The sequence below is a fragment of the Pinus tabuliformis genome, chromosome J (genome assembly GCF_031772625.1).
Source record: "Pinus tabuliformis cultivar Carrire ecotype Pingquan chromosome J, CPIR1, whole genome shotgun sequence".
NCBI lineage: Eukaryota > Viridiplantae > Streptophyta > Pinopsida > Pinales > Pinaceae > Pinus > Pinus tabuliformis.
This window is the reverse complement of record NC_142295.1, coordinates 138,102,788-138,129,989: the sequence shown is the minus strand read 5'-3', so window position 1 is coordinate 138,129,989 and position 27,202 is coordinate 138,102,788.

The window sequence follows — 27,202 nt, the reverse complement described above, 5'->3', positions numbered from 1 at the left end:
TAATGCATCCATTTATTCCTGCAACAAGGTTCCTGTACCGAATAGAATCCTTGTTCTTGGACGTACTTTTGTTCTGAGCATGCATTCATGTACTAGGCATGCATTCCTGGACTGCAACACACATTCTTGTACCATGGAGTCCTGTGATTCCTACACTAGAATACTCGTTCCTGCAGTGAAATATATATTCTCGTACTTATAAGTGCATAACAATGCGTATTCCTACACCAAGAATTTTGAGTTACCTGCACTGAGATATGCACTCCTGTACTAGGGAACATTGTTGTTCCTGCACTCAAAAACTATTGCAGCATATCTGGAAAAAATATCCTCTAATAAAAATATAATATACAAGTTGAATTTGAAAAGTTTGCAGAGTTTCAAAGGAGATTTATTCTCTAGCTTTTGGTATTATCATGCTCTTTTTGTTATGATCCATGAATTCCTTGATACTTCATCAAATCTTGTAATCTCATTCATGAAGGTAGAAAGAAGTAGGACAAGGGTGAATTTTCAAAATGGGAAGGAAATCATTAGGGATTTCAAGAGTGAGATCAATCTAAGAGGGACATAAGGAGAAGGGACAGGGAAACATTTTCAGGGAAAAGAGAGTAAAATGAAATTGGGTAGGAAAATTTCTTTTTGAAGAAAGGGATGGTCAATCTCAATAGGAAAAAAAAGAATTGTAGAGGGAAATTTGTGAAAAAGGAATGAGAAGAAAGGCAAAGTTTCACCTCAAATTCTGCCAAATAGTGCTGAACCAAAATAACTACATCGAGAATTGAGTGTTACTTGCATAATATTTTCCATGTCAGCTGTCTTGAATTTGGATAAGGGCTTGGTTCCTAATAATTATTTTGCATAAATAAACTTAAAAGCCTTCTTCTTCTCGATGACATTCAACATATATGAAGACCAAGCAACATTCCCATTTCAGTAGAAATTGATGCTACTTCTAGCATGTTGGTTTTCAGGTTGATCCTTCTGTGATCATGCCATTAAACTGATTTTCACAACCACAAGAAAAATATTTTTTTTCTTTTTAATTTTTGTCATTTTTTTAGATTTTCTTTTTATTTTATTTTATTTCATTTCTGGAACTAGAAGAATTAGATTTTGCAATAGGTTGGCACAACCACCTACCATCTTTAGTTCATATTTTTGTTGTACTTGTTGCATAAAGCCTTCCTTTGTGAGGGGTTGAAAATACACTTTAAGTCGATGCCCATTCACAATGAATACTAGTTCTCGCCCATCAATAGTTTTAACTTCTATTTCCCCATTTTCATAAACTTTAATCACTTCATAAGGTTCCATACAACGTGTATTGAATTTTCCTTTTAAATGTTTAAATTTAGAGTCACAATGGAGTACCCAATCACCTAGTTCAAACTCCTTCTTTGTAGGTTTTAACCCCGTACAAAAATTACCTGCATGTGAATTATAAAACACATAAAATAAACAATGCGAGAGCATAACACATAAAACACATATACACAAATATTTTCCCTTGGATCCCAAAACCAGGACTACCAGCTTGATTTTTCATTATGTTCCTTTCAATGTTACAATACATATTTATACATGCTAAAGCATCCAATACCATGGACCAAAAACCATCGCGTCCAAAAAACATGTGCGAAAATCATGCACAAAATCATAGGTGGGTGCTACCAACCTAACATAGGGTCCAAAACCAAACCCCTCTAACCCCTTGTGACCTCCTTCCCTCTAACCCCCGGTTAGCTACGTGGGCTACTCATGGAAAGAATATAACACAACCCAACATTCTCCCACTTGTTGTTTTATTTCCACAGGGGACCACAAGAGAGCTTAGTCATTTTTCCAGCCCTAAAATGCCCATTGTCTCTCTACACCAAGTGAATTCTTAGAGTTCACAAATTTTGTCAGTTCATCTGCAGTATTCTTCAAAATGTCCACCTTTACCAGCAACACCTTTTTGTCTTATATCATATCCCTCATAAAGTGATACAGAACATCAATGTGCTTTGTCTTTGAATGGTATGTAGGGTTCTCTGCCACGAAAATTGCACTTTGGCTATCACAGTCTATCCTTATAGCTTCTTGTACTAACCCCATACTTGAACACAATCTCTACAATGAAACTGCTTCCTTGATTGCATGAGTGGCTACCATGTATTCTGCCTCTGTAGTTGATAGTGCCACTCTAGATTGTTTCTTACTCATCCAACTGACTACACCTCCAAATAGGTTAAACACATACCCACTTGTAGATCTTCTCTAATCCATATCTCCAGCCCAGTCTGCATCAACAAAGCCATGAATATACAACCCTAGTCTTCCTTGGTAGCACAAACCATAATCACTAGTGCCACGCAAATACCTAAATACCCGCTTCACTATTGTCTAGTGCTCCTTCCCTGGTTTTGACATAAACCTGCTCAATATTCCCATTGCATGTGCAATGTTTGGTCTAGTACACACAAATTGCATACATTAGGCTACCAACTACACTTGCATATGGAACATAGGACATGTCCTCTTCCTCTTCCTGTGTCTTGGGAAATTGTTCATCATATAACCTCACACCTACAAGAATAGAAACCTTCACTACTTTACTATCCTGCATATTAAACCTCTACAGTATTGTCTCGACATACTTCCTTTGGTTTAACCAGAGCTTCCTCTTTGGTCGATCTCCTTTAATTTCCATGCCCAAAATATAGTTTGCATCACCAAGATCTTTCATGTCGAATTTGGAGGACAATTGGGTCTTCAAATCCCAGATAATTTCTTTGTCATTTCCAACCAACAACATATCATCCACCTATAATACCAAATAAATAACATAGTCACCAATTAATTTAAAATACACACAGTGATTTGCTTTGCTTCTGGTGAAGCCAAGTCGCCATATAAATGTATCAAATTTCTGATACGACATATTTGGTGACTGTTTTAACCCATACAATGACTTCTTTAACTTGCATACCAGTTCTTTCTTACCCTTCACCGCAAAGCCTTCAGGTTTCTTCATGTAGATTTCCTCTTCCAAATCCCCGTGAAGAAATGTTGTCTTCACATCCATCTATTCTACCTCAAAATCAAAAGAAACAACAACAGATAAAAGTAATCTAATAGAAGTTACCTTGGCAACAAGAGAAAAAATATCACCAAAATCAATTCCCGGCACTTGGGAATAACGTTTTGCTACCAACGAAGCTTTGTATTTCTCCACTTTTCCTTCTGTATTTGTCTTCTTTTTGAACACCCATTTGCTGCCAATGGGTTTCCTTCCAGCCAACAACTCCACCAGATCCCAAGCCTCATTTCTGTGCAAAGATGCCATTTCATCAACCATGGCCTCTTTCCAAAGTTTTCCATCCTCTGAATCTACTGCTTCCTTCACAGTTCCGGGATCATCATCAGTAACAGAAAAAGTAAAATTTGAACAGAAGGAAGATGGACTATACCTTTTAGGCTACCTTCTTTCTCGAATTGATCTTCTTATAGCTAGAGTTTGTGGCTCTTCATCTTCTAATTCCTCCTCTACTATAGAGTTTGATTCTTCCTCCTTTAGCTCAAACTCTATCTTATCAGGTTCCTTTGGTTGGACTTCATGTTTAATAACATCTTTCGCCTCTTTGAGCACCACATCTCGGCTATACACAACCGTCCTTTTTACTGGGTTCCAAAGCTTATAACCCTTTAAACCATCCTTATACCCAATAAAGATGCACTTTTCATATTTACTATCCAGCTTGGTTCTTTTCTCTTTCGGAACATGTAAGTATGCATCACATCCAAATACCCTTAGATGTGAAAGAGAGCGTTTCTTACCAGTCCATACCTCTTGTGGAGTCTTATCATTCAACACTGATTAAGGTGACCTATTGACCAGGTAGCATACAGTAGGCACCGCCTCTTCCTAGAATTCTTGTCCTAACCCGACACCACTGAGCATGCTTCTTGCCCTTTCCATCAACGTCTTGTTCATCCTTTCTACAACTCCATTTTGTTGAGGTGTATATGGAGTAGTCTTCTGCCATGATATACCACACTTCTTACAGAATTCTTCAAATTACTTGCTACAAAAGTCTCCACCATTATCTATCCTCAACACCTTTACCTTATTCTCTGTATGGTTTTCCACCAGAGCCTTGAACTCTTTAAACCTGTCAAAGACTTCAAATTTCTTCTTAAGGAAATATATCCATGTATTATTTGAGAAGTCATCTATAAATGATACATAGTACATAGACTTACCTAGTGATGGAACCTTCACAGGTCCAAACACATCACTGTGCACAAGCTCTAATATCTGTTTTTCCCTCTTACCACCAGAGGGGAAACTCACCCGATTCTGCTTTCCATATACACAATTTTCAAAAAAATCAAAATCGAGAGAGCTATTACTCATACATTCTACCATACCTTTATCATGAAGTATTCAAAGGTCGTTCTCTCCAATATGTCCAAGCCTTTGATGCCACAGCATGGTCTTCTCTCCAGAGACCACTAGATTTTCTACTCCAGTTTCAAGAACCACAAAACTATTGCATCCATCAATAAAAATGCTACCTTGCAGCTTGTACAGAGTTCCAATCCGAACTCCCCACATCAATACCAGTGCTCCCCGAAACCATTTTGCAGGTATCCTTCTCAAACACTGTTTTTACACCTGCATCATCCAGCTTGCTTACAGAAATCAGATTTCTAGCTAATGAAGGAATATGTAGAGCACCTAGAAGCATTCTAACCCTTCCACCTTACAACTTCAACATTACTTTTCTACGACCAACGATTCTAGCCTTCCTATCATCCCCTAAGAAGACATCGTCACCATCATATTTCTCATACTTGCAGAACCACTCTCTATGGTGAGTCAAGTAAAAGGATGCACGTAAGTCAATCAACCATGCGTCATGATTTACATGTGTACTTGAAGAATCCAGGTACACATCCCCACCTTCATCTGAGGCGATTTTGACCTCTACAGAAGGATCCTCATTAGATCCCTTTCCTTTGTCAAGAGCTTTAGATTTACAGTCCCTTTTGAAGTGGCCTTCCTTTCCACATTTCCAGCACACCACCTTTACAGGTTTTCCTGGAGATTTAGATCTCCCTCTAGATTTAGATCTCCCACTTGGTGACTTATTTTTGTTTCTATTATGGGACAATCGTCGTACAGACAAGGTATCACCATTCTAGCTCTCCATATTTTTCTATCTCATCTCCTCCGTCAGCAAGGTTGAAACTATTTCATCAAACAGTAAGGCAGTTGCATTGCTACCTATTGTAATAACAAGACTTCCCACAAATCTAGTAGAGAACACAACAAACTAATGCAATTATCTTCATCTGAAATTTTAATATCAACAGATGCTAATTGACTTACCACAGTATTGAATGCATTCAGATGCTCTGTCACCAAGTCTCCATCTTTCATCCTCAGGTTACACAGCATTTTTGGTAGGAACAATTTATTCACCAAATGCTTAGATTGGTACAATGTCCCTAACTTGTCCCACAAAGCCTTCGCCGTAGCTTCGCCTGATACATTTAGGAATACTGAATCTGAGACACACAATTGTATTATGCTCTTTTCCTTCCGATCCAACTTCTTCCATTCTACATCGGACACTCCCGTTCGTTTAGTACCTGGATCTATCGTGATCCACTGATCTTTATCCACCAACAGATCCTCCATCTTGAGTTTCCACAACTGAAAACTTTGACCATTAAATTTCTTGATCTCTATCTTTCCACTGCTCGCCATCTTCTTTCACCACTAGAATCGATCTCGCAGATCTCCCACTGAATAGGGTCTACCATAGGCCCGAGCAAAAACACTCAGCAACAAAGGCACCCCCTTGAAGCCAAAATAGCTCTGATACCAAATGTAGGTTTTAACACTGTACAAAAATTACCTGCATATGAATTCTAAAACACATAAAATAAACAATGCAAGAGCATAACACATAAAACACATATACATAGAGATTTTCTACTGGATCCCAAAACCGGGAATACGAGCTTGATTTTTCATTATGTTCCTTTCAATGTTAAAATACATATTTATACATGACGAAGCATCCAATACCATGGACCAAAAACTATCACGTCCAAAACCATGGACCGAAAACCATCACGTCCAAAAAACATGTGTGAAAATCATGCAAAAAACCATAGGTGGGTCCGCCCAACCTAACGTAGGGTCCAAAACCAAAATTTTCTGCGGCGTTTCCATGGACCCCATAAAGTGGTGTTACGGGTACACCTCAAACCCCCTGTGACCTCCCCCCCGCTAACCCCTGATTAACTACATGGGATAGTCATGTAAAGAATATAACACAACCCAACATTCTTTCTGATCAACTTTTCATGTCACTTCATGCAATGTTGTTGCACTAACACATTCTGTTGAACAACATCTCTTCGGAATTCATCCAACTCGTTTAACTACGATAGGTATGTTGCTTTGCTTCTGAGAGTTCTAACCCCAATTGGACTGCAGTTCAATTTTTTTTATTTGGAACTCAATCATCAAAAGGACTTGTTTCCCGTATACCAGCTCATATGGTGTATGCCCCGTACTGTTCCTCCAAGTGGTTCGATAAGCCCATAAGGCTTTAGGAAACCTGCTGGCCCAATCCTTTCTATGCAGATTTACTGTTTTGGTAAGAATGGATTCAATTGTCACCTTGTTGGTAGACTCCACCTGGCCATTTGCTCGCGAGTGATATGGTGTAGATTTCCTATGCTGAATTTTGTATTTATCCATAACACCTTGAACCATATTAGAAACAAACCATGGTCCATTATCAGTAAAAATCTCTCTAGGAACACCAAATCTAGTAAAAATTTCACTAAACAAAAATTCAACCACAACATTTTCAATAGCTAAATAAATAGCTTTAGCCTCTACCCATTTTGTAACAAAATCTGTACAAACCAAAATATGCTTTTTATTCAAAGATGTTGGATTTATAGGTCCTACAAAATCAATAGCCCATTTTTCAAAGGGTTTAATCATAACCTGAGGACACAAAGGCATTTCATTGGCTTTGAAAGGCTAACCCATTCGCTCACACATATCACATCGCTTGATATATTGTTTGGCATCCTTAAACAAGGAAGGCAAAAAATAGCCAGCTCGTAAAATCTTATATGCATTTCTCTTGCCAACGAAATGGCCCCCACAAGGTTCATTAAGGGCATATTTTAGAATGTCAAACACTTCTTCCTCTCTTACACATCTATGAATAATGAGATCTGGTCTAGTGTAAAGGAGGTCCCCTTGGATCCAAGAATATGAAGCACATTTCTGTATGATATTCCACTTTTCATGAGCAGATAAGTGAGGTGGTTTTTTTTCGGTCACTAAATAATTAGCTGTGTGAGAAAACTAGGGGGTTTTTTGACACAACAGAAAGATGTTCATCAGGAAAATCATCATCAACAAGAATTACTTCACCAAGATTATTTAATTTAGAAAGATAATCAGCTACAACATTAGATTTTCATGGTCTATCAATAATAGTAACATTAAATTCCTGTAACAAATGTAACCACCTGGTCACTCTACCACTAGTAAATGGTTTATTCATCAAATATTTTATTGCAGAAAGGTCAGTATGTACAAAAAAATTATATCCTAAATATAGTGTCTGAATTTATTAATAGCGAAAATCACGGCTAAAAATGTTTCTCAGTTACTGTGTAATTTAACTTGGTAGGTGAGAAGTTTTTACTGGTGAAGTGAATAGCATAGGATTGTTGGTTCTCTTCCTGGCCTAAAGTTGCGCAAATAATTGTATGTGAGGCATCAAATGAAATATGAAATGGAAGGGACTAGTTTGGCCTCTAAAAACTGGTGCATGTACTATTTTTTTCTTTAATGTCTCAAAAGACTGCTGGCAAATTTTGGACCAAGATAACTCACTATCCTTAGCTAATAATTGGAAAAGGGGGGTATCTTTCCTAGAAATGTTCTCAATGAATCTATGCTAATATCCCAATGTCCTAGGAATCCTCTCACTTCCCTCTGTGTTTTGGGTGTGTTAGCGCTCGAATTTGCCTCAGGCTGAGGAAGGCGAAACTCAAGGCAACATCAGACCAAGCTCAGCCTCGTAGCTAGCCCTACGAGGACAGGAGAGGGCTCTCTCCAGGTCTATCTCGGCAAGAGGTCTTCGAAGGGGCTGAGATGACCGATATGAATACTGATTTCAGGCTAGTAAATTGATAAGATAGCTTGATTTAAGATTTTTAGGGTTTTGTTGGAAAACAGGGAAAGGCAATTTTGGGTGCGGGGATGTGACACAGTTTTTGCAGAGGTATTTTTGGGGAAAGGTAGGCAATCGTCCTGATGTATTTAAAGGAATTGAACGGATAGAAATAACTGGTGAGGAGCTAAGGAGAGCGAGAAAATTTCAGGAGTTCTCCTTAAACAGATGAAAACATAGATATTAAACAAACTTAAAGGCAGAGCATACAAGATTATGAATTCTACCTTAACACTTCATTTGTTTAATTTGCAGAAGAGAATAGTAGGAAAATGATACACATAACAAACTTACAAGTACATGAGAGAAACACACCATCAACACAAATAACCACAGGAATCCCAAATAGTGCTGCAAAACCCTGGTCTTTCCTTTGCCAAAATTGTTGAGATACAATGTGTAATACAGTCTAAGCTTATCCCTCGAGAGTCCAACCCCGAAAATGACTAAGAAGATACATAATATAGGCAGGCTAACACATTTCCTTACCTCTAGGGGTCGAGCTCATCATCCTAGGAGCTGCTTCAACCAATTCTAAACTGAGCACTACAATCTAGGCAATCAAAACAACTTGCCTCTATAAGCTAGGAAACCAATTCATTCATTAAATTTTTGCCATTTTATGAATGAATCTTCTAGAATACGTAAAAAAGTGTCATGTCAACATGAAAATACATTAATTACATCAAATAGGGTGAAAAATCCCATGAAAAGTCAAAACTGGTCAAATAGCTCCATTGTCCTGTACTGTAGATGAAAAACTGGAAAATTTCCCTGATGCGTAGCGCGCCAAATCTCTACGCGTAGCGCGCCTTTCAGCCCTCTTTTGGGGCACTTCCCGGCATCCAAATGAGGCTTAGGTGCACTTGTTGGAAATATCTGGATGTCTACTTTCTAATCCAAGTGGAATTTCTCAATTTGGTGCCAATTTGCCCCTCCAAAAATGAATTCTCCCAAGACTGCTTCCTGTGTGTCCAAAAAGGGGTAGAAGGTCATTTTTTGCATGTTTTTTGACCTTTTGGGGGCCCAAAACTTGATGAAATGTCTTGGAAGTGGCTGAGCAAGTGTATTTCATCATGAAAAATCCAAAAATGCAGATCTTTTATGAATTGGACCTCCCTATCTTCAGGGTAGCGCGCGGCGCGCTACGCGTTGAGGGCAAAAACCTGTTTTTAACACAAAAATTTCAAAATTGACCAAAAGTTCTCCAAATTTTCTGAATTTTGAGCTGGGGGTGTATCATCAAGTACCATGCTCCTTCAAGGAGGCTTCAGCCAAAATTTGGAGTGGATCGGGCCTTTTTCGCCGTTTTAATGCCTTGCTCAATCGCCCTTTAAGAACCTTCATTCTCGCTTTGCAAACATGCATGCGGGCCCAATAATGATTCTTCATATGGCAGAGCATATCTTTGTCTATGTTTGCCTTGGCTAACAATTTCTCTAAATGAGTGTTCACCCGGATAAGCATAGACTCTCGCTCAATAGGTGTCAAATCACCGGGTCTCTTGCGGGCCAAGTTTCGGTCTTCTCGGATTCGCCGCAACTCATAAAGAGTGTGTTCATCTTCTAGCTGCTTGTTGCACTGCTCCAAGTAGTTGATTGTCCAATTGGCCATTTCCAATTTCTATTGCAACAAGCGATTCTCAGCCTTTTGTTGCTGAATGCTCTCCTTTAGCTCCGAGCTAGGAGAACTGATATCAAGATCAATAATATCCGTGTCCGGATCTCCTGAAGGTCCCTCATCAAATATGGGTTGCTTGCCTCTGTCCTGTACCTGTACCTATACCTGTACTTGTGCTGCAGAAGGCGAGACCCTTTCCACCTGATTTGGAGATAATACTCACTGTGCCGATGAAGGAGGCGAGACCCCTTCCACCCTAGGTGGAGATAATACTCGTTATGCAGATGAAAATAAGGCCCTGTGGCCTCTCTGATATGTAACATATGAAGGAGCGCTAACATGCTTGGGCTCAGGAATGTCAAACTAATATGAAGGCCCTCCCTCATCATGGACACTCTCGGGAGGTGGCTGTGGCACCGTGAAAAAGTCGCGAGAAATGAAATCCTCCCAAGCAATACCTTGCTGTGCCAATTGATGCATCACTATGATCTTAATCAGTGCATAATGATAGATGCTATTATGCTGCTGTGCTGGGCTCTTCCTTTGTACTATAGGCACCATCCTATCTATGTTGCGACACATGAAAAATGGAATGTTCATCATTCGTACCCTTGTGAAATGCATCAACAAATGGATATGGTACGAATATAGATGTGAAAATTTGCCCTCACAAGTGAAATACCAAATAATAAGTCTCATCAACGGTGCAAATTCATCCCTTAGGAATCTGAAAGGAAAAACAGCAGTTAAGTGCCTCATACACCCGGGTTTGATATATGGCTCATAGTGAAATCTGTCTAACTGCTGGCGCTTATTCCATTCCTCCCCTACATTTGGTATCCCGGTGGCCTGAGCAATAATCTAAGGTGACAAGGTGAAATCCAATCCAGCAAGGTTTACATGACCATTCTGCAAATGTAGGACAAATAAGCAAACTAGTTCTCGGTGATGTTGGATTTGTGAGATCCGCTCACAATATTCAAAACATGATTGGTACTGAAAACAGTTCATTGCAAGTGGACAGGCTTGCAAATGAGCCAAAGAAGTGGTCTCCTCCCTGACATGCCGACCACCTTTGCCACCATTGTGATACCTCCTTGGCACCTCTAGTTGAATCACTGTCATAACTCTGCTCATAAGCTGATTCGGTTTCTAACATAGTTTTGAAAACAAGATGGCTTAAATGTATATGCTGACTGTGCACACAATTGACTGTAGACTTTTTCCTGTTTTTCAAAATGTTGTAGTTTGCTTGAGTTAAGAAAGGATTTGAATGCTTGCTAGCAAGTTTCTAGGTGGAAAACCCAACGCATAGCATACCTTTCCCAACGCATAGCGCGCCTCTGGTGTGAAGCGCACGAACAAATTAACACAGGAAAAATCGTGTTGATGCGTAGCGCGCACCCATCTACATAGTGCATTTTGCAAGAGGATTTTGGAGGACTTCTCGGTGTCGAAATCGGGTGTAGGATAGCTCGTTGGAAAGGTATTTGAGTATAATTTCCAAAAAATCTGGAATTTTTCAATTTGGAGTTCATTTTCCCTATAAAAATCAAATCTCCGAAGACTAGTAAAAATGTGCCAAATGAGGCTGCCTCAAGGTAGAGTGCTGTTGCAGTCAACTTTTGAATGCCTTCCTCAACTCCAAATTGAGCTCATGATAGCTCATTGGAAAGATATTTGTGTCTAGTTATCATTTGACTCATCAAGAAAGTCATTTTGCCAATCAAGCTAGGATAAAACTTGAGTTTCCCAAGGTCACTTCAGAGGTTCATTCGATTCTCCTGAGGCAACGGTATTTTTGACATTTCTCTAAAACGATGACACCTGTGTAAAAAGTGAAGGATTTTTTTCTTCCTTGGAATGTTATGGAAAAAAACCTCTCTCCGTTTTCCCAAATTCATTTTTGATTTCTCAGAAACATCATTTGAGTGAAACTTATCCCGATGTGTGGAACAAGAGATTTTGTCGAAATGAAGAGAAATGAAGGGGATAAGGGGCTTCTAAATTCTTGGGGAAATTTTTGGAAGTAGGGAGGGATGTTAGGAAGCAGGGGAAAGTGAAATATTAGAGATCGAGTCAGGGGAAGGGGTCTAAAAGGGCAAAACACAGGCCCAACCTAGAAAATTTCCAGGTTGTGGCAAGAAACTAGGGTTTGTGGAAAAATGAGGAATTTGGGGGATATCAGTGATGGGAAGTGTTTGATAAGGTACATGAAAGACAGGGGAAGGTGTATAAGCAGGATACAATTTTTGCTAATGATTTGACCATCCAAGAGAAATTAGCTTTCAAAACCCTAGGAGAGGGAAATGACCTTGCCTAGGTGCAACTGAAGCATGAACAAGATGTAAAATGACTCATTAGACACTGACATGATAATGAAAACCCTATGAATGATGATAGACTCAGCAGAATGATGACATGGACCGACATTTGGACAACTTTAGAAGGAGTGAAAGAAAACCCTAGACCTAATGTCTAGTGACCAAATTTTGCTTGAAGACTCACTGAAATGACAAAATTTGACCTTGAAACTCTGAGACCACTTTGTAAGAGAATATTTGATCACTGGAGGAAGGTTGGAAAGACTGACACGAACAGGGTGCTTGAAGACGCAAAATAACTTCTATTCTAGTTGTGTGTACCTCGATACCTTTATCAGAAATAAAATAACCAAGAACTACTCCTTCTTTGCACATCAATCTACATTTGTTATCACTGAAAGCAAGGTGGGATTCTTGGCAATGAAAAAGCACCTTTTCTAAGTTTTTGAGGGCTTCTCGGAATGAATCACCAAATACGGAAAAATCATCCATTTAAATTTCTACACACTTGAGGTCAACAAAAATAGTCGGAATTTCCCTTTGAAAGGTAGTTGGGGCATTACACAGCCCAACAGGAAGCACTCGGTAGGCAAATGTCCCCCATGGGCATGTGAGGGTGGTCTTGTCTTGATCCTCGGATGAAATTTTGATTTGGTTATATCCATTAAAGCCGTCTAAGAATGAGAAGTAATTTTTACCAGCAAGGGTATCTAACACCCGATCGATAAAAGGAAGCGGAAAATAGTCCTTGAGAGTGGCTTTATTCAATTCTTTGTAATGAATGAAAATGTGGCATATCCCATCTTTTTTCGGAACTATCACCAATGGAGAGACCCATCGACTATCAGATGTAGGATAAATGAAATTAGCATCTAAGAGTTTTTGTAATTCTTCTTTCACAACTTCTCTTAGAATAGGGTTCATGTAACTTTGGGGTTGTCAAACAGGTCGAGCTCCCTCCTGAATGTAAATATGATGAGTGCAAGTTTCAGGAGGTATGCCTTTCATGTCCTTGTAACTCCATGCAAAGAGATCAAAATGGTCTTGTAACAAACTAACAATCTTCTCTTGTTGGGATGAATCGAGGTCTAAGTTAATGTGTAAAGATTTGCCTGGACTAATCTCAACAAGAGTGGTCTTGATCTCAAGAGTATAGGAAGATGTTTCTAGAGTCTGTGATGAGGGAGGTTGAGAACTGTAACTTTCTTGAAAATTTAGACTAAATATTTTATGAAGCATGTCAAAATTTGGCATTGTATCTAGATTGTTCAAGAAGTCCCATAACTCACCTGTAGGAATTTACAGGGTAAGTTCCTCAGACAAAACACCAAAGGACACCGCTCACATCTAGATCGCAGATCAATACACCAGTATTTTTGACGTGGTTAAAACCCTCAAAGAGGGAAACAGTCCACGGCCTGAGCCAATGTGGCCACTTCAGGCAATTTATTAATAAAAGAATGAAAATTTACATAAGCTTCTCTCATAGACGGATTACCCTACAAATGACCCTCCATGCACTTTAAATAGAAATCATGGACCAATAGGGTGTCAAGCCACGGATCAAGTGTCGGTAATATCGAGGAGAGAATGAGTTGTCGGATCACTACATATCGTGACCGTCGAATTGTAAGTTACAAAATGTACAAGGTAAAGAAACACACTTTACCTAACTCTATACTAGACCAAGTTGTACTTAACTATTTCCTATGTGTCGGAATATCCTAACATCCCCCCTTAAGAGAAACTTGGGATAGGATTGAAGGATTTACAAATATGACACAATAGGAGAAGGAAGGAGGCACTAGAGCCTATCCCCCCTTAGTGACAACTTCTTGAACTCCGACCATAAATCGAAGTTTAGTGAACTTCGCCTCTGTGAGAGCCTTTGTAAAGATGTTTGCAACTTCATCATCTGTTGAACAATATTGCACTTCAAGAACATGGTCATGAATGAGCTTTCTGATGAAGTGCATGTGTAGTTCAATGTGTTTGCTGCGCTGATGTTGGACTGGATCATTGCATAGCTGAATGGTACTTTGATTATCACACCAAAGTGTAGTCGGATGCTGCTGCTGAAAGCCAAACTCTGACAGGATCTGATGAAGCCACAAGGCTTCCTTACTAGCTTCTATGGCACCATGATATTCTGCTTCTGCTGAAGAAAGAGAAGTGGCACCTTGTTTCTTGCAAGCCCATGTAATAGGTCCTGAACCAAGAGTGAACACATAACCTGTAGTTGACTTCCGATCATCAGGGTCACCAGCCCAATCGGAATCAGTGAAACCAACCAATAGAAGAGATGCTTTGGCACTGTAATGAATCCCAAACTGAACTGTACCTCAAAGTATTATTTTAGCTGCTTTCCAATGACTTTCACGTGGGTTTTGCATAAACCGAGCAACAAGGTCAACAACAAAGGAAAGGTCAGGATGAGTATGGGTTAGATACAAAAGTTTTCCTACAAGTTGACGGTATAAGGTAGCATCAACTTCAGGAGAAGTACAAGTGACTGAAAGTTTGACTCCAGACTGAAAGTGAGAAGGGGATGGCTTACAGTCTTCCATGTGAAAATGGCGTAGAATATCACAAGCATACTTGGATTGAGAAAGGGAAATACCTTCCTTGGATTGCAAGACTTGAAGACCGAGAAAATAATGTAAGTGTCCTAAGTCTGTCATTTCAAACTTCCTTTTAAGGCTAGACTTCACATGGTTTATAAGGTTGGGATCACTACCAGTCAGGATAAGTTCATCAACATAAAGAACAAGAATGATAAGAGACTTGCCCACTTTCTTGGTGTAGACAGTATTGTCAGAATGACACCTAGAGAAGCCAGATTCTAAAAGAAAGTTATCCATTTTGGCATACCAAGCTCGAGGAGCTTGCTTGAGACCATAAAGGGATTTCTTAAGCTAACATACAAGGCTGGAGTTTGTTTGTATAAAGCCAATAGGTTGTTCCATATAGATTTCTTCATGCAAGTCCCCATGCAAGAAGGCAGATTTAACATCCATCTGATGGACTTCCCATTTGAACGAGGCAGGAAGGGAAAGAACAAGGCGGATAGAATTCATTTTGGCAACAGGGGAGAAGGTTTTAGTGTAGTCAATGCCTTCAACCTGTGAAAAACCTAATCAACTTTCCCATCTGGTCCATACTTGGTTCTGTAAACCCATTTGCATCTAACAAGTTTTCGTCCCTTTGGTAGAGGAACAAGATCCCATGTATCATTTGCCAATAATGAATGATATTCTTCAATCATAGTTGCTTCCAAATCTGGATGGCCTGAAGCTTCTGCAAAGGTGTCAGGATCATAATTTACTAGAGCTTGAGCCAGTAAAGAAGAGGCTCTGTCAAGCTGAGAACGTGTGCATCACTGATCTGTAGGATCACCAGCAAGATCACCTGCTGCATCTCGAGTAGCACGAACCCATTTTGGAAGCTGAGGAATTGAAGGAGGATCCTGAGATGGTGGGGGAGGATTTTCATCCTCACTTTCAACATCTGAAGAAGAAATGTTTTCAAAAGTAGAAGAGATAGGGAGAGGTGGCACATCCACCGGACTAGGCTCGCAGGCCAATATATTTTCATCAAATTTTACATCTCTTCTAATGATAACATTTTTGGACTTAAATGGAATAAGTCTATAGCCTTTGACATCTTCAGAATATCCAACAAAAGTACATTTTCCACTCTTAGGTTCTAAAGCTTTATGCTTTTCATCTGGAATATGGGCCCATGCTTCACTTCCAAAAACACGAAAGTGACTTACATCTGGTTTGATTGAGCTCCATGCTTCTTCTGGAGTGATATTCTTTAAATCCTTAGTAGGAGTGAGATTTATTATGTAATTTTCACAGTTAATTGCTTCTGCCCAAAAACTAAGACCAAGTCCTTTAGATTGTAGCATACAATTATCCATTTCCTTTAAGGTGCAATTCTTCCTTTCAGCTACACCATTTCATTGTGGAGTATATGGAACAATATGTTGCATTTTAATTCCATTCTCAGTGCAAAAGTTGATGAATGTGTTTTTAACATATTCTTCGCCATTATCAGATCTTAGCCTAAGAATTTGATGTCCAGATTGTTTTTCAACAAAGGCCTTGAAGGCCAAAAATGTGTTAAAAACTTCACTCTTGAGTTCTAAGAAGTATACCCAAGTGCGTCTGGAGAAATTATCAATGAAAGTTAAGAAATACTTGCAGCCAGAGAATGAAACAACTGGAAGTGGACCACATAAATCACTATGCACAAGCTGTAAACGGGCTGAGGCGTGCCAAGAGCCACGTTTTTCAAAACTGTCCCGATGATGTTTTCCGAGTACACATCCGAAACAAACACCATCTCTGCAAGATACCATAGGAAGACCTGTCACCATATTTTCTTTACATAGATGTTGAAGGGAGCGATAGTTTAAGTGACCAAATTGCTCATGCCAAAGTTTGCTCACTTCATCGTTATGAGCAACAAATACTGAGGGAAGATTTGATGACCCAAAGTTGTGAAACTTTTACAACCTTGTAGAATCATCAGCAATGCCAGTAGCTAAAATCTGTTTAGGATCTCTGATGTCCTTGATTACAACATCATGAGGTGAAAATTCAACGATTTTACCTTCACCTGAATGAGTTATCTGATATACAGATAGAAGGTTGCAGGATAAGTTTGGAACGCATAATACATCATTAAATTGACCATTGCCTAGATGAACAGTTCCAGTCCCTACAACATTAAGAGATCTATCATCACCAACATATATATTTTGGTGTTATAATCATTTAAAAAAGAAAACATGGCTTTGTTTTTTGCCATGTGATAAGAAGCTCCAGAATCAATGAGCCACTCATGAGAATGAGAAGAAGAAGATACATTTAATGCATAACCAGACCAAGATGATTGACAACCACATGCAGAAAGTGCCATTCCTGAAGATGAAGTTGAAGGTGAAGAATGCTCCAAACGGATGTTATGTTTCTTCATCGTTGCTTCCAAGGCTTCCATCTTCTTAAAGCATTTGGATTCTAAGTGGCCGTCTCGATTACAAAAGTTGCAATGTCTATCCGTCTTCTTCCATTTGTTTTTTTTTGTCTTATCATTTTGTTGAAATGATTTTTCATTTTGAGGCTGAGATTGCTTAGGACCCTTGTTTGGTTTAGGACCATTCTTTTTAGGATATGACTTCTTAGGATTCTTTGAATTTGGTTGCTGCTGGGCGGCTAACGCTTTCTTGGAAGAGTTTCCAAGATTAAGAAGACCAAGGTGTAAGAGCTTTTCTTGTTCTCTTATTAAAGAATCACAAAAAGAGTCAAAGGAAGGGGACTTGTAGTCTGTTCCTTGAGAAATGAAGGCTTCTCTTGTAGAATGGAAGGTGGAAACAAACACAGAGTAGGCTGGTCCCAACTTAGTAAGAATGGAATAGATAAGGTTACTATTTTCTTTCTTAACCTTAACACCTTCCAAGAGATATCTAAGGGTCTTGAACTTGGACAAGAAATCTTCAATGCAAGAAAAATTATTAGGGTCCAATGTAAGCAACTCATTTTCAAGTTGATGGGCTCTAAGTTCATTTTTAATCCCAAAAACTTTATTGATTTGTTTCATTGCTTCATCAGGAGTATCAAGTTCTGCAATATGGAATCTAAGATCTGGAGAAATAGACATCCCTGTCAATCCACGTGCTTGATCTTGCCTATTTTCCCATTTAGAAGTCTTATCTTCATCCTTCGGTTTCTTTTCTTGGCCTGAGGCTATTCTATAGAGACCTTTTCTTCTAAGTAAATCCTCGATGTAGGACAACCATTGGAAGTAGTTGGTGCTGTCAAGGGTAACTTGGTATTGACTTTCCATTTCAATGGAAACTGAAGCTAAAGATGCTAAAACTAAGTGTTCCAATGGATAGAACTCGAAAAATTAGGCTGGTTTAAAAAAAGCAGCTCTGAAAACGGCTTCCGGAAGAAGAAGTTATGGCTTTTTGAAAAAAAGTTGTTGAAGATGCCGACGAAGTGCGGGAATGTGCGGAAATGAAAAATTCGCCCTCACAAAAAGGAGATTTGAACCCAAGATCTCTACTCTCTTAAAATAGCTTTGAACCAATTGAGCTATACAAAAAATTTGAGAGAGAGAGAGAGAGAGAGAGAGAGAGAGAGAGAGAGGGGGAGGGGGTTGATGCTTTGGGTTGCGTGCTTGCTTTGAGAAAGCTCTTTTTTCCCTACAAAACAAAAACACAAAACCCAACACGGACATACAAAAAAAACGAACCTTGCAGCTCGAAGTTAGCTTTAATCGAAAAACTAAATATTTTCAAAAATGAACCTTGCGGCTCAAAGTTAGCTTTAGCCGGAAACTAAATATTTTCCTCAATGTTTCTGAGTTTCTGAGATCACACTAAGGCGCAGCGGAAAAGAGCATACACATGAGAAAAATCCTTCCTTTCTGTTTCTGATTTGCCCAGATCGCACAGAGTCGTAGGGCAAAGAGCATACCCAGAAATGAAAGGTATATATCCGGTAATAAAAAAAAGCTAAATAAACCAAAACCGAAATAAACAGAGAGAAAATAACTGTAAACTGCAAATAAACATTGTATACCTCCAGATCTTAAAAATGACGCAGCTAGGGCTACCGGAAACCTTTTCGCGTGAAACGAAAGGGGTTCCTCACTGGAACAGATGCTCCCAACACAACAGAGCAGTCCTCTCGGCCCGAAAGCAGTCAGAAATAGTAGATCGAGGAAACGACAGTCAGATGCAGTTCTACCGGCTTCAGATTTGGATCACTAATGGACGCGTCCCTCAAATAGCTCTGATACCATGTAGGAATTTACAGGGTAAGTTCCTCAGAAAGAACACCAAAGGACGCGGCTCACAACAGATCGCAGATCAATACACCAATATTTTCGACGTGGTTAAAATCCTCAAAGAGGGAAACAGTCCACGGCCTGAGCCAACGCGGACACTTCAGGCAATTTATTAATAAAAGAATGAAAATTTACATAAGTTTCTCTCATAGATGGATTACGCTACAAATGACCCTCCATGCGCTCTAAATAGAAATCATGGACCAATCGGGTGTCAAGCCACGGAACAAGTGTCGGTAATACCGAGGAGAGAATGAACCCTCGGATCACTACATATCGTGACCGTCGGATTGTAAGTTACAAAATGTACAAGGTAAAGAAACACACTTTACCTAACTCTATACTTAACTCTATACTAGACCAAGTTGTACTTAACTATTTCCTATGTGTCGGAATATCCTAACATGACCCTCCTGGGTAGACCCGGTATGATGATGGACCAAAGTAAAAAATTGAGTCTCATCATCACTACTTTCATAATCTAGGCATAAGGTATCTCTGAGCTCCTAAATGGATCTAGTAGGCAGATACAAGGTGACTTTCTTCCTATTGTATCCATGGGAAATATACATATCCCCATATCAGCATCCAATATAAGCATCAGCTGTGGCAAGCCACGGTAACCCCAAAATCAAGGGATGTCCACCAAAATGATTTTTTGGATGAAGCACCATAAAATATGTGGGGTATTCCCAAGAATCAACTGAAACAACCACACCATCCAACACAACTTTTGTCTTGATTTTAGATCTATCTGCAAGTTCAAGCACAGTAGGGGTAGGACGAATATGGGTCAACCTAATTTGATCCATTGTTTTCCTGGTCATAATAGTAATCGCCACCCCAGGTCTATTAACACATTGGGTACAAGGATATCAGCTATCTAGATAGAAACAACCAGGTTTCGAGGATCAGTATATTTCTCCATTTGTACACATCTTGTCATTAACTTGGTTGCTCTGCCAATAAACTAAATGGTGTGGGGTTCTACTCTATTCCTTCTTGACGTCTTAAGATAGAGTTCCCTAATGATTTTTGTACATATGGGGATCTCTTTAATAGCCTGTAGCGAAGCAACCTTTATGCAAAGATTCCTAAGCTTGGAAGCCATACTAGACTCAGGAGTGGGGTCATTTTTCTCCATAACTAGCCTCTCTATATGGGGAGGTTTCTTTGAAGAAGATGGAAACTCTGAATGTGTGGGAATGGGTCAAATGGTGACATCTTCTTTTAGACAATTAGGAGTTTCCTCCTCATTTTTCTCCTCGATAATCACCATGTATTTTTCTTTCTTTCTTTCTTCTAGCTTTACTACCCTTCTTGATCTCATTTGAAGCTCATGGATCCCAACCGGCAAGGTTTGATAAATGGGAGAAGGGAGCGGTCCAATGGAATGAATCAATTTTACACCTTATTATTGGGATTCGGTACTAGTTGAGAAGGTAGTTGGGGTGGTCGAAAGGGTGGTGGTAAAGGTAATGATGGCATTGGTTGACTTTGTTGAGGTAAGGAGTGTAAAGATGGTTGTGACATGGGATAAGGTGTATATGCAGTAGGATATGATTACATAGGTGCATGATAGGAATAGTGAGAGTGATTTGACCCCCTCCATCCTTGTTGCCAAGGTTGAGGAGGTCGTTCATATTGAAAGTGATTCCCATGCTGCCAAGGTTGAGAGTGATTTATATTATGATCGGAATATTGTGATGCATTATAACCATAAAAAAGTGGTGGAGGTTTAGGAACAATACGTGTACCTACCTGAGGGTTTAGGAACCATACGTGTACCTACCTGAGGCCAATTTCTCTGTTTTCCCATGGCATGCAATGGCTAAGCTTCGGATTTCTCTCCTTCGAATGCTACTTTCAGTCCTACTATAGAAGGGCATTCCTCGGTAGCATCTTTTCCTACATAAATCACACATTTATTAGCACCTTTAACATCGGCATGACATTCTCTTAAAAGATGTTTTTTCCTACACTTTGGACACTAAATAAACAATGACTCTTGTTCCTCTACCAATTTCTACTGAAATTTCACAAAGTCTGTTTATTTGCTAACAATATTCATAATTTCAATTTTCATGTTGTCCATTTTATTTTCAAAACCAATGATCATAGCGTCTATAGATCCAAGTTTATTATTTCTACTTTTGCCTCCTCTACTAGATCTAGATTGATTTTGTGAGAACTTCCTACACAAGTCACAAATTTGATCAAAAGCCTTTTGAGAAATATCCCCTTGTCCCAACAAATTCAAATTATGTTTAGAATATTGAGTAAGCCCATGTAAGGACAAGGTTCTAATAGTACTTATGTCAATTTTATGTTTTGACCTTTGTAGGATATATAGAAACCTTTCTAAATATTCTTCCAAGGTCTCATCATTACCTTGCACAATAGTGAAGATCTCATCTTGCATTTCCTTGGTTTTACGATATTATCAATATTTTGCCAAAAAAACTCTCTTCATTTGGTCCCAAGAATTTATAGAATTTCCTCCTAATCCTATGAACCAACGTAAGGCCGAATCCTTGAGAGTTGCAAGAAATAATTTTAATTTCTCAGCATCTATAGAGTAATAATAACTTCTGCATAATATATCAAATTCAAATAGAAAAGAATCTAGATCCTCATGTATCTTACCATGGAAATGAGGGAGATCTGATGGCGGAATATTTTTCATTTGTACAACTATTTCTGAATTCACGGTTGGAAACCAAAGGTGGATTTCTCCTCATTTACCTGATTCTTGCGAGTCCCTTCAACATGGTCCTCACTTTCTGCCATTTTTGTACCTCCAATCGAACCACTCCCAATAGAATCATAAGGTTGACTATGGTTTAAATTAGTCTTTTTACCACCACTAGTTTCCTTTTTCCCCTTTTTGGGTTATATCACACCCGAACTACTATTCCCAGAATCCAAGTGGACAGTTCCTGCGTGGTGATTTTGTGTATGTTTGGACATTCTACTTGCGAAAGAAGGCCCAAAATGATTTTTTTTTTTGGATTTATCAATGTTTCTTTTGCCATTATTGGGCTTCAGACCCCTACCCTTTTAGGCATTCATCTTCAAATAATTAACCAAAAGAATGACAAAAATTTTTTAGAATAACAAGAAAGAAAAAAAATTCTCAAATCAAATGCTACGAAATCAAAAATACTGGCACTAAGAAATCCTTCAAGCAATAGAAGCACATTTCAGGAAAAATAATAGCAGACTTACCCCTCCTACAGAGAAAAAATTAGAAAGTTCTTACCAATCTTAAACGCCTCCCCGGCAACGACGCCAAAATATTAGGTGTAGGAGTTGCAGTTTGGAAATCTCCTTCAACATTTATTTGTCAACTTGGGGCTACATAATCTTAGAGGCGTAGCACATGTATAAAATTTCACCAAATCTATTCCTAACTTCCCTAATTACATTTGTAGAATCAAAGAACTACAAAGCAAATAATACCAAAAGAATTCTAGTATCAGAATCAAAATGAAAATACTTTGCAAAAAACTCAACGAAAGGAACTTCAAATCAGCATAATCAATCATCATCAGTGAAAGAAAGAAAAATAGATACCTGAGACTAAATGCCAATGCAATCATAAGAGACAGAAATGATTAGGTTGTGAAGTACATTTTCCTTTATTACAAGTTTTCTTTCCTAGTCTGAATCATCTTTCCTTCACTGCAACAATGTTCGTGTACTAGAATAGAGTTCCAGCACTAGAATGATATTCTTGTAGTAAGATGATGTTCCTGTACCAGAAGTATGTTCTATTCCTACACTAAGTATTTTGGCTTTCATAAAAGAATTTTGGGTTCTTGTACGAGAGTACTCTATTCTTGTACCAAGGTATTGATTCCTATACCACAACAAAGATTCTAGTACTATGAAATTAGTATTCTTGTACTGAGCTTCCAAACTACTTACATGAAATGTAAAGTGTGCTAACTAGAAATTAACTTGCAAGGAAAACTAGAGCAGAGAAATAAATGCATGTAATCAAAAGACTCCTTATCTAATCATTCATCCAAAAGTGAAAAGTACTTCAAAAGCCAAAGGAAATTTCTACTGCAACAAAAAATTCTTCATGTGAAAATGGTCATCCACTCTAAATATAGAGCACTCTTATTTCCTAGAAGACTATAATGAAATTAACCAGATATGCAGTTTTACTGAATAAAGATTTCAATTCAAAAGTTCCTTCACCAAATTCTAGTCTTGAACTAAACTATTCCCACAAGAGATTCAACATAAACATGAGTCCTTATTATATAAACAATATTTCATTAATGCTTTGGAAAAGTAAAGTAAATCTACCCTAAGTTAAATAAAACACACTTTTATATAACACATTTTCATACTAAGGAATGAAACACATTTGCATAATGAAAATAAATCCACTTGCAGAAATAAACACACTCGTAGAAGCAACATTTACTTGGAGAAATAAATCACACTAGTACAAGCAAAATGAAACACACTTTTTGCAGAAAGGAAACTACTCATCAAAGGAAATAAATGTTATTTAATCTTCAGTAAATGAACACACTGTTATAGCACCGTTTAGCACCCTTGCTATTTGTGATGCTTGGTTTATTCCTTAGGGAAACCCCTCCTTCTAGGCTTGGTCCAAATATTTAAAAAACAATGTTTTATTCCCTATACACTACTTTTCCTTGAGATAAATGCATGTAGATGAGGGCTAGTGAGTACCCAATCCACGTATATATGTTAAAACGCTTAAAAAAATTAAATTTCCTTAATTATGGGCGGAGTTCACGGTTTTTACCTATTGATTACCTCCTATTGCCCATGGCCCAACTATTTCCAAACTAAAAAACTAATTGGGAGAAGTATAAATAGACTTCTATGGGAAGGCCTTAAGGAGGAGAAGAGATATATTTATTATACTGAGATTATTCCTAACTGAGTCTGAAGTATCCCTGTGCGTCAAGAACTTCCCCAAGTTTCAGGGAACCCTTGTTTCCTTGAGTGTCGATATTCTCCCACTTGCTTGAGATATCATGGTATTCGTGATGGAAGGAGGCTACTAAAGACCGGGACTGGACGAATCTAGAGAATAGTTCTTCTTGGAGCAGGAAGAAGAAGACTCAGGTGAATTCTCTCCGTGTTAGTTATAGCTTTCTACAATAAAAAGAAACGTTGTCTTGTTCCAGAGATTAACTGTGTTTATGCATCAGATAGTGTTGTAATTCATATATGAATGTTATTTTGATGTATACCTAATCATTTGCTTATATGATACAAAGTTAATTTCATTAAAATGATTTATCTATATGCTGCTATGTATGCTTGAATTGGTTGATTTGTAGATTCAAAGATCATGAGGAGTTCCAGAGGGTCTGAACCCTACTGGAACAACCCAAACGAAGGACATCTAGGTATGGCCACTATCGCCTAGTTTGTTTATATAAGCATGTTGCCTGATTTGTATGAGTGTTTCTTACTGTAGTTTTCTCTTCCTCTGTTGGGGTACCAACCCAAAGCCCTAGGGTACTTTTTCCCGTAACAGAATTAGTGACATCACTGGGGATAACAATCTTGTTATTCCTAGTTTTGGTTGTTCAGTGTCATTGAGGGGTCAGTTATTGGTTTACTTGTTGTGACAATATTGTTTGGTCCAGTAGAATCTCAGACCTTAAGTCTGATCCTTTTGATCTGGCTTTACTTTTCATTTTCCTTGCAAGGCTTTATATATGGAGTTTACTCTATTTACAGTAGCATACACACACTTGTTTCTATGAAGTGAACTTGCGTATACATGAGTTTCCTTTATCAGAAGTGCGTGTACATGCCTCTATGCTTGAACAAAGTCATGTATATCATTTTTTGTATTGTTTTTTCAAATCTCTCTATCCAGAAAGATTTGTTCCTTTGTCTGTTTGGTTTCTGAGTTGTAAATTTCTATCTATAGAATTTTGTTATTCTGCGAGCTTACTGTTTTGAAACCTCTTCTGCTTTGAAAAGTTTTGCCCTATGTTTGCTTTTGAGTGAATTTTATGATTTTTGTTTTGGCACACAAGACTTCATACAGAGGTTCTTGATTGTTCTGGTCCTCTAGAACAACAGATTGTTTTCAATCTTAGTGTCAAGCTCGGTTATTGGTCTACTTTCATTTCTTTCCATCATTTTGTGGCCTTACACCTTTTCTTTCTGTTTGAAAGTTTCTTTTTTACAAATTTGAAAGTGCTTCTTTCCTAACTTCTTGGTTAGTTTGTCAAGCTCTTTGTTGTTGTTTGGGTCGTTTAGTACAGGTTGAAGCTTTTTTGTTCAATTTTTCATTCATTGTCGAATTTTTAACTTGCAAAGGTTCCTTGTGCTCTTCCTTCGGTATTTGAGTCTTTAGTGGCATTTAGAGTTCTTTCGAAAGGTTGTTTTCATTGCTTCTTGAAAAAGAAAAAGCATTGTTTTTGTTTTCTTTTTCGAAGTTTGATTTTAGTTTCTTTTGATTTTTTGAAAGTGAATTGTGATCTTTTTCAATTTGTCCTTCTTTTTTGGAGAGTATTTTTTGTATTCAAAATTTGTATTCTTTTCAAACACTTAAGTTGGCCTATTAATAAGTTATAAACAATTGCTTTCGTTCTTTTCAGAGTGATCTAGGATCTTGCATCTTCATGTACGTCTTGCATTAGGGTAGTTTTGCATTATTAAAGCATCAATAGTCTTTTTAGTTTTTATATGTGTGAAGTGTGGTTTAAGAAAAGAAAAGAAGAAGTTTTTTTCTTTATATAACTTTCGTAGAACCCATGTAGAAATCTCTTTTCATCGAAGAAAAAATGATTGCATTCATATAATTTAGTTTTTAATTGATTTCTTTTGCGTCACACAAGCACCATTGGTTTCATTTCCATTTATCCCTTTGACTTAAAAGAACATCCATTTAAAATCAAGTGCTTAATAAAATAAACTAGAACTTTTGTATTGTCATCAGAATACACCAACAAGTTTAGGTTTATTAGGGCCTTGGATTAGGTGAGAGGAGAGTTAACTCTCCAAGGCCGCTCTAAATTGTGAAACATAGAAGTTTGATTAAAGAGAAAAATCCAATAGCGTTAGGGAGATTGGGAAAGCTTCGTGACTGGGAGTTAAGCACGAGGGTTAATGAAGATAAGGACGAGAGATACCCCCTCTCTTACTTGTCGGATCTTACCTCACGACTGTTCCTCCCAGCGTCTGATACGAGTTGGTGACCATAGTTTCCTATCCTAGGGATCCACACAAGTGGCTGTAGAGGGGAATCCCGTGGCATCTGAGGTTGACATTGTATCACATTCAGCAGTATTTCTGGAGGGCACGCTTACGAAGCTGGGGGCTTGCAGCAGAAAAGGCTGTTGTCTGGAGGTCAGCGTAACTACCTCTAATACCTTTGCTGGTAGGACTGGGGCATAATTACCCGTCTATTTTTGGAAGGGCCTTATTATTAACTTTCCTATATTTTGGTGTCCGGTCCTAATCACCCGAAGTGGAAATACATGGAAGTTGTTTGATTGCTGATATCATTAGGGACATTTTAGTGAGGTTTTTGTGCTCCTAGTCAGCCTAGATTTTAATTTTCTTGAGTCTTTCAGTATATTTTATAAGAATAATTCAATGTGGTTGACCGACCATATCGACAGTCTCGGAGACTTCATGGGATTTCACCTACAAGTCCATAGCCTTCTCCTAGAAGGTGTAGGAGTGATTCTGCCAGTGGTTTCCAACCAGTGGTAGCAGGCGCATCGAATATTTATCCTCCACTTGGGGGCCATTAGTTCACAAGATAGATCTGGTACTAGTACAGAGTTAGAGAGGAACACACTAGTTCTTTCTCGAGTGCTCTTCTGGTCGGAATATAGTAGTGAAGTAGAAGAGATTTCAGAGTCAGTTGCAACTCCAAATTCTCCTATCCCTCCTAATCATCCAGATGTTTTGTTATATGTTGGAACTCCGGCTCACAGGCCTTCGAGCCAGGTCCACATACATCTATCACTTCGGTGACCACTATTAGAAGCATGGAATCCACGATGAGTGTTGTGAGTATGCAGACTCCCATACCTGTACAAGGGGGAGGAATTATTTCCATCCCTTCTAACACTCCCAGCACCTCTATATTTGGGTCTACTTCCA